Below are 6,199 nucleotides of genomic sequence, written 5' to 3'. Positions count from 1 at the left end.
CCTGCGGGACGCCAGCCCGAAATGCGTTTCCGACTTCAGCCCCACCAGCTGCGTGAGTCTGCACTTTGCTCCCTTCGGGGCTCCGGGGGGCTGAGCCAGGCTGGCCTCTTCAGGCCTGGCTCCACCGAGCGCTTCTTCATGTGAAGAGAGGGGCTTCTGCCCCACTTCTCTTTCAGCAGGGCTGCGCGTGAGTGTAAGGCACCAGATGATGGGCAGTGGGGATAACGTGTGCCCCACCACATGGGGCAGAACAGCCTCACTACCCATTCGTATTAAAGCCAGGTGGGGGCGAGGTCAACATTTCATAGAAGTAGGATGTTGGCTCTCATGGTTCCCCTGCTTTACCTGTGGCTGCTCCAGGTGTTATGTCTGTGTTGTGTTGTGTCAGGGTTGAGGGTAGGCATGTGTAGAGTTTAGATTATGGCTTTATGGGATGATTTGGATGGCAATGACCCTGCCTCAGGCAGGGGGTTGGACTAGGTGACCTCTGGAGTCCCTTCCAGCCTGACTTCGCCATGACTCTATGAGGTGCAGTGAGCTGCCTACCTGACAGCTGGAAGAAGCCAGCTGCAGAGTTGTACTGCAGCTCTTTTTTTGTGGACTTGCCCCTTCTATTGTGTGGGTGTTCGTTCTTTTGCACGCATGGCTGGGCTGAATGTATTGCACCATTCACCCGTTCATGGTGTGATCTTTCCTTTGCAGTTTCAGTTTATTGTGTGGGTGACCAGTTGGTTGCAGAATGATATGTAACCTTGAGCAGGGGCCTTAAGAGGTGTTCGGGTGATGCCAAAGAGAAACTTGATGCGCCAGGCTTCCTGCTCTCTCCCTGATGCTCTCCATGCGCGTGAGATAGCTTGTATCTGCTGCTGGCCCCTCTGTGCTTCAGCATAGGCTCACAAACAGATTGAGACAGACAAAGCAACAGTGCCGGGTGGTAGGGTTGTTGGGGCTCCCTTGCATACATCATTCCCTTGTGTACCACTGGCTACTGAAGTGTTGGCTGTGGGAATAGTTGTATTGTTTGTGGCTGTCCTGAGGCATACCTGAATTATCCTGTGGAGAGCCCCAATCAGCCCCCTCCCCCGTCCCCATGCAACGCGATTGCCTCCACCTTCTGAACAGTTAGGCATTCACACATGGAGTGGAAGGTAGGAGTGGCAGTTTCTGGTTGCTGTTTCCTGGCAACCGGAGGAAATCAGCTGAAAAATTAATTCAGAATGAGATGCTGTTTTTGCAAGGCCACTCCTCATGTCAGAAACCCTGACCTTCGTCTCTCCATGCATATCCTGAGGGCTGTGGCTAATAGAACAAGGCTGAGAAAGTAATGGGGACAGCCACAGGGGACCCGGCTTCCAGAAAGAGAGCCCTGGCAACCTCCAAGCACCAGGGATTCTGCAGCCTTTGTGCCCTTTCTCCATTATAACCCGTCCTTCACTGACCAGTGCTGTTATGTTGGTTGGAACTCCTTGAGAAGTAGAGTTACCATCACTGCTTGACTTTCGATACCAGGCCCATAACTTGGAAAGGACCCTGAGATTCATTTAAACAATATCAGTGATTGTGTTACAAAAATGCAGCAACGTAAATTGTGTCCACTTCCATACAGTATTGTAAAATAATAAGAATTGTTCTTTATTAGTATTAAGAAGGGTGCCCCTACGGTGATTAAAATATTGTGTTGCCCTAGAGGTGTGAAGTGGAGCTGTGCTTTGGATTCATGTGAAAGGCTAGTTTCAGTTGACCCAGCTGAAGTAAATGGGTATTTGGTTGCTTGAGCAGGAGAGTCAGGAGTGCACAAATGTCATTGCTAGCCACCTCATTCCTTTGTGTACCATTGGCTACTGAAACCAGTGTGCTGTATCCAACACTATCCTGATGGGCTGCTAAGCTTAGGTGGATAATGCCTGCCTGACTACTGTTATTTTATTTTATCCCAATGGTATTCCTTTCTTACCCATTTATGAAAGGGTATAAAAATTGCTTCCAAAGCAAGTCAGAGAGAGAGAGTCAAAAAAGCAAAAGGTTCAAAATCTGCAGACACCAAATGCATAACCTGGCAGTCCGTACATAGAATTTCAATAACTTTGCAGCAGTCATAAAGGAGAGCCATGTGCCACAACACATCAGCAGGTGCATCACAGATGTGTAGAAATGGAGCAGGCAGCAATAGTTTAAACTTAGCTTACACCCAGCCCTTTTAAAAATCTCTCTTTATATCTGGCTACAGTCATGGCAAAACAAACACATTGTACTGCTATCACTACCTGGAAATGGAGGTGTAGAAAACTTTTAACTCTGGGGACTCGTTGGAACAGAGGGCTGCCAGAAAGCTCTCATACATAAATATGAATGTTACAAGTCCCGGTGATCTTTACTATTCATGTTCTGAATGAGATGGTGTAAGATGGTGCAGGTGTGTAAATGAGGACCCAACATTACATTATATTTATGCAGGGTGGGATGGATTTGATTTCAATCAAATCAATTTAAATCATGATTTAAATCACTGGTCAGGAAGCCTCGATTTAATCATGGTTTTCTACAAAAATGCATTCTTGTTGTTTAAAATCCTTTATTCATTTAACTTCTTGAAACTTTGCACTGTCAGAGAAAGGTAGTGGCTTGACTTTGTGTACACAAACTTGCAGAGAGACAAGAGGGTCAATGGGTAGGTAATCAGGTCTGTTATCTCTTATCTGCATATGCTGTTCTTAACAGGAATGTTATCTCTGGAGACACAAATCCAGTCCGAGAACTGAAACTAAGCATCACAGAGAGAAAGTCATAGAAAATGCTTAATGGGATCTTTTAGACTGAGCACTGAGTCCCATTGGGTAGAGTGGTTTCTTGAATCTTTAGTAATCTATAGAGGAGCCTCTGAGAACTCCATGAGATTGAGCCCCTAATATAGTCCATGGCCTGTTTTGACCTATTTAAGGTTACATGAATATATTGTCTCAACTAATATATACTGTAATTAGAAGTTATAATCCCTATTCCATCATGATATCTTTGAGCTTTAACATATTTTAAATTAAAACAATCTTTATATAAGTTGTTCTTTTTTTTTAAAGAAAGCCTCTTAAAAATAAAAAGTATGATTAAATAAAAAAACCTGATTTAAATAAAAAATCTTTTCTTTTTTTTTTTTAATCGTAGATTTTTATCCACCCTGATGCAGGGTCTGAGTTTGCTTTTTTGGTGTAAGTTCAGCCTTCAGAAAGAACATATAGTAGTCTCATGCTGCAGCTCTGTCACAGCTCTCTCTGCCTGCCTTGGATATGAATCTTTTTTGTCCATATACACATTGCTGTTTTCATTTGCTGATTGTTGCCAGCACCTGATTGCTGTTAATCACAGCAAAGGTGCTGTGGTTCTGATTAATGTGCAAAGGATCCATCTTGCTCAGTGTACTATCCAGCAAAGAATTTAAGCCAATTCTTAACTTTATGGGCAGTAGCAGTTCCATTCACTTCAAAGAAATTACTTCTGTATTGAAAGTTAAGCATGGATGTTAGTGCTTTACTGGAGTGAGGCCAAATTTCTCAGCACCTTGCCAGACCTAGTCTTGTGTGCATGTGCTGCCTGGTGCAGCATTGCAGCACTTGCCAAACATAATTTGTGTTGTGGTGTTAGTATTGGGTTTAAAGGTAGCATGAAATATTACTGTCTCATTGTCTGTAGTAAATACTGAATGAGAAAAGTCCTTATTAGATTGCTGTCTGTTTAATACAGCCACAGAGTTATAACTGTAGGCTTCTGCCCATATAACTGTAGGCTTCTCAATACTTTTGCCCATATGTTCTTTGGAAATGAATGTGTTGGTGATGTGTAGTGCCTGCCCCTGAATTTGAGACATAATTGGGAACATTGAGTGAAATTCCTAGCTACTATAAATTGGCACAGGTCTGTTGAAGTCAGTGTTGGAATTGATAGAGCAGCACCCATTACCGTAAATGGAGAATCTGTTTTTTTTAACTTCCAGGTATGACATTTTTACTTGTGTGATAGCTTGTCCGTTAGGAGTCAAAGTCTTTTGTTTTCAAGGAAAGATTTTTAAGTTGTTGAAAAGCCATTTGGAGTCAGGATTGTACCTGTAATGAATTTTTTAGTAGCCTAGTTATCCTTTGTAGATTACCAGACTGACAGTGTTACATCTGCTGTTTGACAGAAGAATAGGCTTCCATAGCCAATATATTTAACTTGACATTGCTATAGGAAATTACCAACATTGTCCCTAGCTGTGATGATTTCTCAATATGTCTCTATTGCTGTGGGAATTAAGCCACGGGAGTCCTGTAAGCTCTCAAATAATCAGTTTTCAACAAAGAGTAGCTCTGAGCCATCTGGCTTGACCAGGTGTTTTTGCCTGAAACTTTTGAGAGAGTATTAAAGAACTGTGGAAGCAAGGATTAACTTTCTTGAAATCATGCAGCAGATGGGTGGGGATAGTTAAGTTAGAAGGAAAGGCAAGTTCCAAGTTCTTAACTCAGTAAAAAAACAGTCATGTCATTGCCCAAATACTGTCCTTTGCTATTCATTTCTTGTAAGTCCTGGCTGGATTGCTTCATTTCCTACTGTACTATGAGGGGAACTATGGGTAATGTTTTAGACAGATTTTTTTTACAGTACAGCTTTGAAACTTTCATGGGGATAATTAGAATATGTTTAGCTTAGGACAACAAACTTAATTCTCTGATTTACCTGGAGCTAATTCTAAGTGGAAATGTTTACTAGTTAATTATTTTGAGGGAATGAATTATATTCAAGGAAAGGGAGTCTGTTGCCTACTTGATGCTAGTTTACATTGAGAACATGATGTTGACCTTGTTTGACTGCAGAGCAGTAAAAGAAATGTAGAATAATTGGCCAGGTTCTTGGTAGCTGTAAATAAATACTGCTGCAATGAAAGTTAGTGGAGCTGTTGCTTCTTACACCTTCTAAGGATCTGATTCCATATCTGTACTTAATGATCTGCTGCAATAAGTTTGCCACACAAAAAGGGAAAAACCGTCCTGACCCCCAGGAGGTTATATCAAAAAGTATTTAAATGAAATCAAGGCAGAAAATAAAGGCATAAATTAAGCAACAGCAGCTGGATTCCTAGGGGAAGAAATCACAAATAGAATATGTTTGAGGGAGAAATGATGGAAATACAGGGTCAAAATTAATTCAGGAGACATCTAGGTTGTGGGGAGGGGGTTTGGGGGGTGTTGGAAGTAGAGAAGCTTGAGCAGCATGGGATTGAAGAACTACAATGAGCTGTTATGTTGGACAGGATAGAGGGACAAGAAAAGAAAGAGTGACCACTACCATATAAAGGAAGCTCAGACTATAAATGAATCAAAACACATTTTGGTTAAGACAGAAGAGGCCTGGGAAGGTCCTGCAGTGCTGTAACCCCGTTAGTCACAGTCGATGAGTAAAAGAGATGGTTAAAATATAAATGCATGTGATAAAAAGGGTGGGAACGATGAAAGGAGTAGCAGCTGCTACATCCTGAAGAGAGTGGGCAAGTTAGAAAATAGATTGCAAAAGAGTTCTGAGCATTTTTTGGTTGATTGTTTTGATGGCCTAGCTAATCGCTAATCAGTTTCCCCTTTTTCTAGCTACACAAATGTGATGTAGCTCTGATGCCGCCTTTGACCAGAAGAACTGAGCTGGTACTGTCAAACTTGTTGGTGTTGCTTCTTGGGTCAGTCGGAGAGGTTGATCTAAAGTCACTCGCAGTTACCATAGTGTTTCCTAGTGGTTGGGTTATTTAATTCCAAGGTCTAAATAACTTCTGCAAGGCACCTAGAATAACTTGGTTTCCCTGCATTGCATGCACTCTGAAAAAATGATGGTGGTCATGGAAATCAAATCTTAAAGTAGATCATGACTTCCTCAGTTCTCAGCTTTAACCAAAACTCACTACACATCCCAACTGTTGAAGCTTGTCATCTTGTGATGTACTGAAAAAGGAAAGGTCAATTCACTTTTTTTCTTAAGATAAGGAAACCATGTGATTATAATTATCTAAAGTAGACTTCCACAGTACAGAAGTCTCATGCCTAAATTGATTTATTTCAGTTCTATACTAGTACATGACTGTCTCCTTTTTTCCTTTTATATACAGATATCTCTTTGTTTAAATACCAAGTTTTTCCCACAAAATATGCCTTCTGAGTTAATTAAAAATAAATCATTTAAATTACAG

General features: G+C 41.5%; 1 protein-coding gene across 1 annotated transcript in view; it reads left to right on the top strand.

Annotated features, from left to right (window-relative positions):
* The first annotated feature begins 6 nt into the window (after positions 1–6).
* The window catches only part of PLXNC1 (plexin C1), a 100,222-nt gene continuing 94,029 nt past the window's right edge, over positions 7–6,199 (top strand). The window contains exon 1 of the mRNA XM_025208135.1: positions 7–52. The gene's annotated coding sequence lies outside the window, so the exon portion shown is untranslated. The remainder of the gene's footprint in view (positions 53–6,199) is intronic.

The sequence above is a fragment of the Alligator sinensis genome, unplaced genomic scaffold (assembly GCF_000455745.1).
Source record: "Alligator sinensis unplaced genomic scaffold, ASM45574v1 scaffold141_1, whole genome shotgun sequence".
Lineage (NCBI taxonomy): Eukaryota > Metazoa > Chordata > Crocodylia > Alligatoridae > Alligator > Alligator sinensis.
Note: the sequence above shows the minus strand (reverse complement) of the source record. Positions and strands in the feature narration are given on the sequence as shown.